The sequence below is a fragment of the Strix uralensis genome, chromosome 16 (genome assembly GCF_047716275.1).
Source record: "Strix uralensis isolate ZFMK-TIS-50842 chromosome 16, bStrUra1, whole genome shotgun sequence".
Classification (NCBI taxonomy): Eukaryota; Metazoa; Chordata; class Aves; order Strigiformes; family Strigidae; genus Strix; species Strix uralensis.
In genome coordinates, this window is record NC_133987.1 from 895,695 (window position 1) to 908,519 (window position 12,825).

The window sequence follows — 12,825 nt, forward strand, 5'->3', positions numbered from 1 at the left end:
CACTTGTTCAGAATGAAAGAAAGCACAGAACCCCAGATTTTATGTTGTCCTGGAGAGCTTGCAGAGCACTGAGGAAAGGCAGGCAGAGAATTCCCTGCTAGCACCTTCTCTGTGCCTGTTCACATTGCTTCGCAGAATCGCTTTTGTGCAGAAAACAGTAACACTTGTTCAGAATGAAAGAAAGCACAGAACCCCAGATTTTATGTTGTCCTGGAGAGCTTGCAGAGCACTGAGGAAAGGCAGGCAGAGAATTCCCTGCTAGCACCTTCTCTGTGCCTGGGAAGCACAAGTGTTCACATTGCTTCGCAGAATCGCTTTTGTGCAGAAAACAGTAACACTTGTTCAGAACGAAAGAAAGCACAGAGCCCCAGATTTTATGTTGTCCTGGAGAGCTTGCAGAGCACTGGGGAAAGGCAGGCAGAGAATTCCCTGCTAGCACCTTCTCTGTGCCTGGGAAGCAGAAGTGTTCACATTGCTTTGCAGAATCGCTTTTGTGCAGAAAACAGTAACACTTGTTCAGAATGAAAGAAAGCACAGAGCCCCAGATTTTATGTTGTCCTGGAGAGCTTGCAGAGCACTGGGGAAAGGCAGGCAGAGAATTCCCTGCTAGCACCTTCTCTGTGCCTGTTCACATTGCTTCGCAGAATCGCTTTTGTGCAGAAAACAGTAACACTTGTTCAGAATGAAAGAAAGCACAGAGCCCCAGATTTTATGTTGTCCTGGAGAGCTTGCAGAGCACTGGGGAAAGGCAGGCAGAGAATTCCCTGCTAGCACCTTCTCTGTGCCTGGGAAGCAGAAGTGTTCACATTGCTTTGCAGAATCGCTTTTGTGCAGAAAACAGTAACACTTGTTCAGAACGAAAGAAAGCACAGAGCCCCAGATTTTATGTTGTCCTGGAGAGCTTGCAGAGCACTGGGGAAAGGCAGGCAGAGAATTCCCTGCTAGCACCTTCTCTGTGCCTGGGAAGCACAAGTGTTCACATTGCTTCGCAGAATCGCTTTTGTGCAGAAAACAGTAACACTTGTTCAGAACGAAAGAAAGCACAGAGCCCCAGATTTGCTGTTGTCCTGGAGAGCTTGCAGAGCACTGGGGAAAGGCAGGCAGAGAATTCCCTGCTAGCACCTTCTCTGTGCCTGGGAAGCACAAGTGTTCACATTGCTTCGCAGAATCGCTTTTGTGCAGAAAACAGTAACACTTGTTCAGAATGAAAGAAAGCACAGAACCCCAGATTTTATGTTGTCCTGGAGAGCTTGCAGAGCACTAAGGAAAGGCAGGCAGAGAATTCCCTGCTAGCACCTTCTCTGTGCCTGTTCACATTGCTTCGCAGAATCGCTTTTGTGCAGAAAACAGTAACACTTGTTCAGAACGAAAGAAAGCACAGAGCCCCAGATTTGCTGTTGTCCTGGAGAGCTTGCAGAGCACTGGGGAAAGGCAGGCAGAGAATTCCCTGCTAGCACCTTCTCTGTGCCTGGGAAGCACAAGTGTTCACATTGCTTCGCAGAATCGCTTTTGTGCAGAAAACAGTAACACTTGTTCAGAACGAAAGAAAGCACAGAGCCCCAGATTTGCTGTTGTCCTGGAGAGCTTGCAGAGCACTGGGGAAAGGCAGGCAGAGAATTCCCTGCTAGCACCTTCTCTGTGCCTGGGAAGCAGAAGTGTTCACATTGCTTTGCAGAATCGCTTTTGTGCAGAAAACAGTAACACTTGTTCAGAACGAAAGAAAGCACAGAGCCCCAGATTTTATGTTGTCCTGGAGAGCTTGCAGAGCACTGGGGAAAGGCAGGCAGAGAATTCCCTGCTAGCACCTTCTCTGTGCCTGTTCACATTGCTTTGCAGAATCGCTTTTGTGCAGAAAACAGTAACACTTGTTCAGAACGAAAGAAAGCACAGAGCCCCAGATTTTATGTTGTCCTGGAGAGCTTGCAGAGCACTGGGGAAAGGCAGGCAGAGAATTCCCTGCTAGCACCTTCTCTGTGCCTGGGAAGCACAAGTGTTCACATTGCTTCGCAGAATCGCTTTTGTGCAGAAAACAGTAACACTTGTTCAGAATGAAAGAAAGCACAGAACCCCAGATTTGCTGCTGTCCTGGAGAGCTTGCAGAGCACTGAGGAAAGGCAGGCAGAGAATTCCCTGCTAGCACCTTCTCTGTGCGTGTTCACATTGCTTCGCAGAATCGCTTTTGTGCAGAAAACATTAACACTTGTTCAGAACGAAAGAAAGCACAGAGCCCCAGATTTGCTGTTGTCCTGGAGAGCTTGCAGAGCACTGGGGAAAGGCAGGCAGAGAATTCCCTGCTAGCACCTTCTCTGTGCCTGGGAAGCACAAGTGTTCACATTGCTTCGCAGAATCGCTTTTGTGCAGAAAACAGTAACACTTGTTCAGAACGAAAGAAAGCACAGAGCCCCAGATTTGCTGTTGTCCTGGAGAGCTTGCAGAGCACTGGGGAAAGGCAGGCAGAGAATTCCCTGCTAGCACCTTCTCTGTGCCTGGGAAGCACAAGTGTTCACATTGCTTCGCAGAATCGCTTTTGTGCAGAAAACAGTAACAGTTGTTCAGAACGAAAGAAAGCACAGAGCCCCAGATTTGCTGTTGTCCTGGAGAGCTTGCAGAGCACTGGGGAAAGGCAGGCAGAGAATTCCCTGCTAGCACCTTCTCTGTGCCTGGGAAGCAGAAGTGTTCACATTGCTTCGCAGAATCGCTTTTGTGCAGAAAACAGTAACACTTGTTCAGAACGAAAGAAAGCACAGAGCCCCAGATTTTATGTTGTCCTGGAGAGCTTGCAGAGCACTGGGGAAAGGCAGGCAGAGAATTCCCTGCTAGCAACTTCTCTGTTCCTGGGAAGCACAAGTGTTCATATTGCTTCGCAGAATCGCTTTTTTGCAGAAAACAGTAACACTTGTTCAGAACGAAAGAAAGCACAGAGCCCCAGATTTTATGTTGTCCTGGAGAGCTTGCAGAGCACTGGGGAAAGGCAGGCAGAGAATTCCCTGCTAGAACCTTCTCTGTGCCTGGGAAGCACAAGTGTTCACTTTGCTTCGCAGAATCGCTTTTGTGCAGAAAACAGTAACACTTGTTCAGAATGAAAGAAAGCACAGAACCCCAGATTTTATGTTGTCCTGGAGAGCTTGCAGAGCACTGAGGAAAGGCAGGCAGAGAATTCCCTGCTAGCACCTTCTCTGTGCCTGTTCACATTGCTTCGCAGAATCGCTTTTGTGCAGAAAACAGTAACACTTGTTCAGAACGAAAGAAAGCACAGAGCCCCAGATTTTATGTTGTCCTGGAAGCTTGCAGAGCACTGGGGAAAGGCAGGCAGAGAATTCCCTGCTAGAACCTTCTCTGTGCCTGGGAAGCAGAAGTGTTCACATTGCTTCGCAGAATCGCTTTTGTGCAGAAAACAGTAACACTTGTTCAGAACGAAAGAAAGCACAGAGCCCCAGATTTTATGTTGTCCTGGAGAGCTTGCAGAGCACTGGGGAAAGGCAGGCAGAGAATTCCCTGCTAGCACCTTCTCTGTGCCTGGGAAGCACAAGTGTTCACATTGCTTCGCAGAATCGCTTTTGTGCAGAAAACAGTAACACTTGTTCAGAACGAAAGAAAGCACAGAGCCCCAGATTTTATGTTGTCCTGGAGAGCTTGCAGAGCACTGGGGAAAGGCAGGCAGAGAATTCCCTGCTAGCACCTTCTCTGTGCCTGGGAAGCACAAGTGTTCACATTGCTTCGCAGAATCGCTTTTGTGCAGAAAACAGTAACACTTGTTCAGAATGAAAGAAAGCACAGAACCCCAGGTTTTATGTTGTCCTGGAGAGCTTGCAGAGCACTGGGGAAAGGCAGGCAGAGAATTCCCTGCTAGCACCTTCTCTGTGCCTGTTCACATTGCTTCGCAGAATCGCTTTTGTGCAGAAAACAGTAACACTTGTTCAGAACGAAAGAAAGCACAGAGCCCCAGATTTGCTGTTGTCCTGGAGAGCTTGCAGAGCACTGGGGAAAGGCAGGCAGAGAATTCCCTGCTAGCACCTTCTCTGTGCCTGGGAAGCAGAAGTGTTCACATTGCTTCGCAGAATCGCTTTTGTGCAGAAAACAGTAACACTTGTTCAGAATGAAAGAAAGCACAGAGCCCCAGATTTTATGTTGTCCTGGAGAGCTTGCAGAGCACTGGGGAAAGGCAGGCAGAGAATTCCCTGCTAGCACCTTCTCTGTGCCTGGGAAGCAGAAGTGTTCACATTGCTTTGCAGAATCGCTTTTGTGCAGAAAACAGTAACACTTGTTCAGAATGAAAGAAAGCACAGAGCCCCAGATTTTATGTTGTCCTGGAGAGCTTGCAGAGCACTGGGGAAAGGCAGGCAGAGAATTCCCTGCTAGCACCTTCTCTGTGCCTGGGAAGCAGAAGTGTTCACATTGCTTCGCAGAATCGCTTTTGTGCAGAAAACAGTAACACTTGTTCAGAACGAAAGAAAGCACAGAGCCCCAGATTTTATGTTGTCCTGGAGAGCTTGCAGAGCACTGGGGAAAGGCAGGCAGAGAATTCCCTGCTAGCACCTTCTCTGTGCCTGGGAAGCACAAGTGTTCACATTGCTTCGCAGAATCGCTTTTGTGCAGAAAACAGTAACACTTGTTCAGAACGAAAGAAAGCACAGAGCCCCAGATTTTATGTTGTCCTGGAGAGCTTGCAGAGCACTGGGGAAAGGCAGGCAGAGAATTCCCTGCTAGCACCTTCTCTGTGCCTGGGAAGCACAAGTGTTCATATTGCTTCGCAGAATCGCTTTTGTGCAGAAAACAGTAACACTTGTTCAGAACGAAAGAAAGCACAGAGCCCCAGATTTTATGTTGTCCTGAGAGCTTGCAGAGCACTGGGGAAAGGCAGGCAGAGAATTCCCTGCTAGCACCTTCTCTGTGCCTGGGAAGCAGAAGTGTTCACATTGCTTGGCAGAATCGCTTTTGTGCAGAAAACAGTAACACTTGTTCAGAACGAAAGAAAGCACAGAGCCCCAGATTTTATGTTGTCCTGGAGAGCTTGCAGAGCACTGGGGAAAGGCAGGCAGAGAATTCCCTGCTAGCACCTTCTCTGTGCCTGGGAAGCAGAAGTGTTCACATTGCTTCGCAGAATCGCTTTTGTGCAGAAAACAGTAACACTTGTTCAGAACGAAAGAAAGCACAGAGCCCCAGATTTTATGTTGTCCTGGAGAGCTTGCAGAGCACTGGGGAAAGGCAGGCAGAGAATTCCCTGCTAGCACCTTCTCTGTGCCTGGGAAGCACAAGTGTTCATATTGCTTCGCAGAATCGCTTTTGTGCAGAAAACAGTAACACTTGTTCAGAACGAAAGAAAGCACAGAGCCCCAGATTTTATGTTGTCCTGGAGAGCTTGCAGAGCACTGGGGAAAGGCAGGCAGAGAATTCCCTGCTAGAACCTTCTCTGTGCCTGGGAAGCACAAGTGTTCACTTTGCTTCGCAGAATCGCTTTTGTGCAGAAAACAGTAACACTTGTTCAGAATGAAAGAAAGCACAGAACCCCAGATTTTATGTTGTCCTGGAGAGCTTGCAGAGCACTGAGGAAAGGCAGGCAGAGAATTCCCTGCTAGCACCTTCTCTGTGCCTGTTCACATTGCTTCGCAGAATCGCTTTTGTGCAGAAAACAGTAACACTTGTTCAGAACGAAAGAAAGCACAGAGCCCCAGATTTTATGTTGTCCTGGAGAGCTTGCAGAGCACTGGGGAAAGGCAGGCAGAGAATTCCCTGCTAGCACCTTCTCTGTGCCTGGGAAGCAGAAGTGTTCACATTGCTTCGCAGAATCGTTTTTGTGCAGAAAACAGTAACACTTGTTCAGAACGAAAGAAAGCACAGAGCCCCAGATTTTATGTTGTCCTGGAGAGCTTGCAGAGCACTGGGGAAAGGCAGGCAGAGAATTCCCTGCTAGCACCTTCTCTGTGCCTGGGAAGCAGAAGTGTTCACATTGCTTCGCAGAATCGCTTTTGTGCAGAAAACAGTAACACTTGTTCAGAACGAAAGAAAGCACAGAGCCCCAGATTTTATGTTGTCCTGGAGAGCTTGCAGAGCACTGGGGAAAGGCAGGCAGAGAATTCCCTGCTAGCACCTTCTCTGTGCCTGGGAAGCAGAAGTGTTCACATTGCTTTGCAGAATCGCTTTTGTGCAGAAAACAGTAACACTTGTTCAGAACGAAAGAAAGCACAGAGCCCCAGATTTTATGTTGTCCTGGAGAGCTTGCAGAGCACTGGGGAAAGGCAGGCAGAGAATTCCCTGCTAGCACCTTCTCTGTGCCTGGGAAGCACAAGTGTTCACATTGCTTCGCAGAATCGCTTTTGTGCAGAAAACAGTAACACTTGTTCAGAACGAAAGAAAGCACAGAGCCCCAGATTTGCTGTTGTCCTGGAGAGCTTGCAGAGCACTGGGGAAAGGCAGGCAGAGAATTCCCTGCTAGCACCTTCTCTGTGCCTGGGAAGCACAAGTGTTCACATTGCTTCGCAGAATCGCTTTTGTGCAGAAAACAGTAACACTTGTTCAGAACGAAAGAAAGCACAGAGCCCCAGATTTTATGTTGTCCTGGAGAGCTTGCAGAGCACTGGGGAAAGGCAGGCAGAGAATTCCCTGCTAGCACCTTCTCTGTGCCTGGGAAGCACAAGTGTTCACATTGCTTCGCAGACTCGCTTTTGTGCAGAAAACAGTAACACTTGTTCAGAACGAAAGAAAGCACAGAGCCCCAGATTTGCTGTTGTCCTGGAGAGCTTGCAGAGCACTGGGGAAAGGCAGGCAGAGAATTCCCTGCTAGCACCTTCTCTGTGCCTGGGAAGCAGAAGTGTTCACATTGCTTCGCAGAATCGCTTTTGTGCAGAAAACAGTAACACTTGTTCAGAACGAAAGAAAGCACAGAGCCCCAGATTTTATGTTGTCCTGGAGAGCTTGCAGAGCACTGGGGAAAGGCAGGCAGAGAATTCCCTGCTAGCACCTTCTCTGTGCCTGTTCACATTGCTTCGCAGAATCGCTTTTGTGCAGAAAACAGTAACACTTGTTCAGAACGAAAGAAAGCACAGAGCCCCAGATTTGCTGTTGTCCTGGAGAGCTTGCAGAGCACTGGGGAAAGGCAGGCAGAGAATTCCCTGCTAGCACCTTCTCTGTGCCTGGGAAGCAGAAGTGTTCACATTGCTTTGCAGAATCGCTTTTGTGCAGAAAACAGTAACACTTGTTCAGAATGAAAGAAAGCACAGAGCCCCAGATTTTATGTTGTCCTGGAGAGCTTGCAGAGCACTGGGGAAAGGCAGGCAGAGAATTCCCTGCTAGCACCTTCTCTGTGCCTGGGAAGCAGAAGTGTTCACATTGCTTCGCAGAATCGCTTTTGTGCAGAAAACAGTAACACTTGTTCAGAACGAAAGAAAGCACAGAGCCCCAGATTTGCTGTTGTCCTGGATAGCTTGCAGAGCACTGGGGAAAGGCAGGCAGAGAATTCCCTGCTAGCACCTTCTCTGTGCCTGGGAAGCACAAGTGTTCATATTGCTTCGCAGAATCGCTTTTGTGCAGAAAACAGTAACACTTGTTCAGAACGAAAGAAAGCACAGAGCCCCAGATTTTATGTTGTCCTGGAGAGCTTGCAGAGCACTGGGGAAAGGCAGGCAGAGAATTCCCTGCTAGCACCTTCTCTGTGCCTGGGAAGCACAAGTGTTCACATTGCTTCGCAGAATCGCTTTTGTGCAGAAAACAGTAACACTTGTTCAGAATGAAAGAAAGCACAGAACCCCAGATTTGCTGCTGTCCTGGAGAGCTTGCAGAGCACTGAGGAAAGGCAGGCAGAGAATTCCCTGCTAGCACCTTCTCTGTGCGTGTTCACATTGCTTCGCAGAATCGCTTTTGTGCAGAAAACAGTAACACTTGTTCAGAACGAAAGAAAGCACAGAGCCCCAGATTTGCTGTTGTCCTGGAGAGCTTGCAGAGCACTGGGGAAAGGCAGGCAGAGAATTCCCTGCTAGCACCTTCTCTGTGCCTGGGAAGCACAAGTGTTCACATTGCTTCGCAGAATCGCTTTTGTGCAGAAAACAGTAACACTTGTTCAGAACGAAAGAAAGCACAGAGCCCCAGATTTTATGTTGTCCTGGAGAGCTTGCAGAGCACTGGGGAAAGGCAGGCAGAGAATTCCCTGCTAGCACCTTCTCTGTGCCTGGGAAGCAGAAGTGTTCACATTGCTTCGCAGAATCGCTTTTGTGCAGAAAACAGTAACACTTGTTCAGAACGAAAGAAAGCACAGAGCCCCAGATTTTATGTTGTCCTGGAGAGCTTGCAGAGCACTGGGGAAAGGCAGGCAGAGAATTCCCTGCTAGCACCTTCTCTGTGCCTGGGAAGCAGAAGTGTTCACATTGCTTTGCAGAATCGCTTTTGTGCAGAAAACAGTAACACTTGTTCAGAACGAAAGAAAGCACAGAGCCCCAGATTTTATGTTGTCCTGGAGAGCTTGCAGAGCACTGGGGAAAGGCAGGCAGAGAATTCCCTGCTAGCACCTTCTCTGTGCCTGGGAAGCACAAGTGTTCACATTGCTTCGCAGAATCGCTTTTGTGCAGAAAACAGTAACACTTGTTCAGAACGAAAGAAAGCACAGAGCACCAGATTTTATGTTGTCCTGGAGAGCTTGCAGAGCACTGGGGAAAGGCAGGCAGAGAATTCCCTGCTAGCACCTTCTCTGTGCCTGGGAAGCAGAAGTGTTCACATTGCTTCGCAGAATCGCTTTTGTGCAGAAAACAGTAACACTTGTTCAGAACGAAAGAAAGCACAGAGCCCCAGATTTTATGTTGTCCTGGAGAGCTTGCAGAGCACTGGGGAAAGGCAGGCAGAGAATTCCCTGCTAGCACCTTCTCTGTGCCTGGGAAGCACAAGTGTTCACATTGCTTCGCAGAATCGCTTTTGTGCAGAAAACAGTAACACTTGTTCAGAACGAAAGAAAGCACAGAGCCCCAGATTTGCTGTTGTCCTGGAGAGCTTGCAGAGCACTGGGGAAAGGCAGGCAGAGAATTCCCTGCTAGCACCTTCTCTGTGCCTGGGAAGCACAAGTGTTCACATTGCTTCGCAGAATCGCTTTTGTGCAGAAAACAGTAACACTTGTTCAGAACGAAAGAAAGCACAGAGCCCCAGATTTTATGTTGTCCTGGAGAGCTTGCAGAGCACTGGGGAAAGGCAGGCAGAGAATTCCCTGCTAGCACCTTCTCTGTGCCTGGGAAGCACAAGTGTTCACATTGCTTCGCAGAATCGCTTTTGTGCAGAAAACAGTAACACTTGTTCAGAACGAAAGAAAGCACAGAGCACCAGATTTTATGTTGTCCTGGAGAGCTTGCAGAGCACTGGGGAAAGGCAGGCAGAGAATTCCCTGCTAGCACCTTCTCTGTGCCTGGGAAGCACAAGTGTTCACATTGCTTCGCAGAATCGCTTTTGTGCAGAAAACAGTAACACTTGTTCAGAACGAAAGAAAGCACAGAGCCCCAGATTTTATGTTGTCCTGGAGAGCTTGCAGAGCACTGGGGAAAGGCAGGCAGAGAATTCCCTGCTAGCACCTTCTCTGTGCCTGGGAAGCACAAGTGTTCACATTGCTTCGCAGAATCGCTTTTGTGCAGAAAACAGTAACACTTGTTCAGAATGAAAGAAAGCACAGAACCCCAGATTTGCTGCTGTCCTGGAGAGCTTGCAGAGCACTGAGGAAAGGCAGGCAGAGAATTCCCTGCTAGCACCTTCTCTGTGCGTGTTCACATTGCTTCGCAGAATCGCTTTTGTGCAGAAAACAGTAACACTTGTTCAGAACGAAAGAAAGCACAGAGCCCCAGATTTGCTGTTGTCCTGGAGAGCTTGCAGAGCACTGGGGAAAGGCAGGCAGAGAATTCCCTGCTAGCACCTTCTCTGTGCCTGGGAAGCACAAGTGTTCACATTGCTTCGCAGAATCGCTTTTGTGCAGAAAACAGTAACACTTGTTCAGAACGAAAGAAAGCACAGAGCCCCAGATTTTATGTTGTCCTGGAGAGCTTGCAGAGCACTGGGGAAAGGCAGGCAGAGAATTCCCTGCTAGCACCTTCTCTGTGCCTGGGAAGCACAAGTGTTCATATTGCTTCGCAGAATCGCTTTTGTGCAGAAAACAGTAACACTTGTTCAGAACGAAAGAAAGCACAGAGCCCCAGATTTTATGTTGTCCTGGAGAGCTTGCAGAGCACTGGGGAAAGGCAGGCAGAGAATTCCCTGCTAGCACCTTCTCTGTGCGTGTTCACATTGCTTCGCAGAATCGCTTTTGTGCAGAAAACAGTAACACTTGTTCAGAACGAAAGAAAGCACAGAGCCCCAGATTTGCTGTTGTCCTGGAGAGCTTGCAGAGCACTGGGGAAAGGCAGGCAGAGAATTCCCTGCTAGCACCTTCTCTGTGCCTGGGAAGCACAAGTGTTCATATTGCTTCGCAGAATCGCTTTTGTGCAGAAAACAGTAACACTTGTTCAGAACGAAAGAAAGCACAGAGCCCCAGATTTTATGTTGTCCTGGAGAGCTTGCAGAGCACTGGGGAAAGGCAGGCAGAGAATTCCCTGCTAGCACCTTCTCTGTGCCTGGGAAGCAGAAGTGTTCACATTGCTTCGCAGAATCGCTTTTGTGCAGAAAACAGTAACACTTGTTCAGAATGAAAGAAAGCACAGAACCCCAGATTTGCTGCTGTCCTGGAGAGCTTGCAGAGCACTGAGGAAAGGCAGGCAGAGAATTCCCTGCTAGCACCTTCTCTGTGCCTGTTCACATTGCTTCGCAGAATCGCTTTTGTGCAGAAAACAGTAACACTTGTTCAGAACGAAAGAAAGCACAGAGCCCCAGATTTGCTGTTGTCCTGGAGAGCTTGCAGAGCACTGGGGAAAGGCAGGCAGAGAATTCCCTGCTAGCACCTTCTCTGTGCCTGGGAAGCACAAGTGTTCACATTGCTTCGCAGAATCGCTTTTGTGCAGAAAACAGTAACACTTGTTCAGAACGAAAGAAAGCACAGAGCCCCAGATTTGCTGTTGTCCTGGAGAGCTTGCAGAGCACTGGGGAAAGGCAGGCAGAGAATTCCCTGCTAGCACCTTCTCTGTGCCTGGGAAGCACAAGTGTTCACATTGCTTCGCAGAATCGCTTTTGTGCAGAAAACAGTAACACTTGTTCAGAATGAAAGAAAGCACAGAGCCCCAGATTTGCTGTTGTCCTGGAGAGCTTGCAGAGCACTGGGGAAAGGCAGGCAGAGAATTCCCTGCTAGCACCTTCTCTGTGCCTGGGAAGCAGAAGTGTTTACATTGCTTTGCAGAATCGCTTTTGTGCAGAAAACAGTAACACTTGTTCAGAACGAAAGAAAGCACAGAGCCCCAGATTTTATGTTGTCCTGGAGAGCTTGCAGAGCACTGGGGAAAGGCAGGCAGAGAATTCCCTGCTAGCACCTTCTCTGTGTCTGGGAAGCACAAGTGTTCACATTGCTTCGCAGAATCGCTTTTGTGCAGAAAACAGTAACACTTGTTCAGAACGAAAGAAAGCACAGAGCACCAGATTTTATGTTGTCCTGGAGAGCTTGCAGAGCACTGGGGAAAGGCAGGCAGAGAATTCCCTGCTAGCACCTTCTCTGTGCCTGGGAAGCAGAAGTGTTCACATTGCTTCGCAGAATCGCTTTTGTGCAGAAAACAGTAACACTTGTTCAGAACGAAAGAAAGCACAGAGCCCCAGATTTTATGTTGTCCTGGAGAGCTTGCAGAGCACTGGGGAAAGGCAGGCAGAGAATTCCCTGCTAGCACCTTCTCTGTGCCTGGGAAGCACAAGTGTTCACATTGCTTCGCAGAATCGCTTTTGTGCAGAAAACAGTAACACTTGTTCAGAATGAAAGAAAGCACAGAACCCCAGATTTGCTGCTGTCCTGGAGAGCTTGCAGAGCACTGAGGAAAGGCAGGCAGAGAATTCCCTGCTAGCACCTTCTCTGTGCGTGTTCACATTGCTTCGCAGAATCGCTTTTGTGCAGAAAACAGTAACACTTGTTCAGAACGAAAGAAAGCACAGAGCCCCAGATTTGCTGTTGTCCTGGAGAGCTTGCAGAGCACTGGGGAAAGGCAGGCAGAGAATTCCCTGCTAGCACCTTCTCTGTGCCTGGGAAGCAGAAGTGTTCACATTGCTTCGCAGAATCGCTTTTGTGCAGAAAACAGTAACACTTGTTCAGAACGAAAGAAAGCACAGAGCCCCAGATTTTATGTTGTCCTGGAGAGCTTGCAGAGCACTGGGGAAAGGCAGGCAGAGAATTCCCTGCTAGCACCTTCTCTGTGCTTGGGAAGCACAAGTGTTCACATTGCTTCGCAGAATCGCTTTTGTGCAGAAAACAGTAACACTTGTTCAGAACGAAAGAAAGCACAGAGCCCCAGATTTTATGTTGTCCTGGAGAGCTTGCAGAGCACTGGGGAAAGGCAGGCAGAGAATTCCCTGCTAGAACCTTCTCTGTGCCTGGGAAGCACAAGTGTTCACTTTGCTTCGCAGAATCGCTTTTGTGCAGAAAACAGTAACACTTGTTCAGAATGAAAGAAAGCACAGAACCCCAGATTTTATGTTGTCCTGGAGAGCTTGCAGAGCACTGAGGAAAGGCAGGCAGAGAATTCCCTGCTAGCACCTTCTCTGTGCCTGTTCACATTGCTTCGCAGAATCGCTTTTGTGCAGAAAACAGTAACACTTGTTCAGAACGAAAGAAAGCACAGAGCCCCAGATTTTATGTTGTCCTGGAAGCTTGCAGAGCACTGGGGAAAGGCAGGCAGAGAATTCCCTGCTAGTACCTTCTCTGTGCCTGGGAAGCACAAGTGTTCACATTGCTTCGCA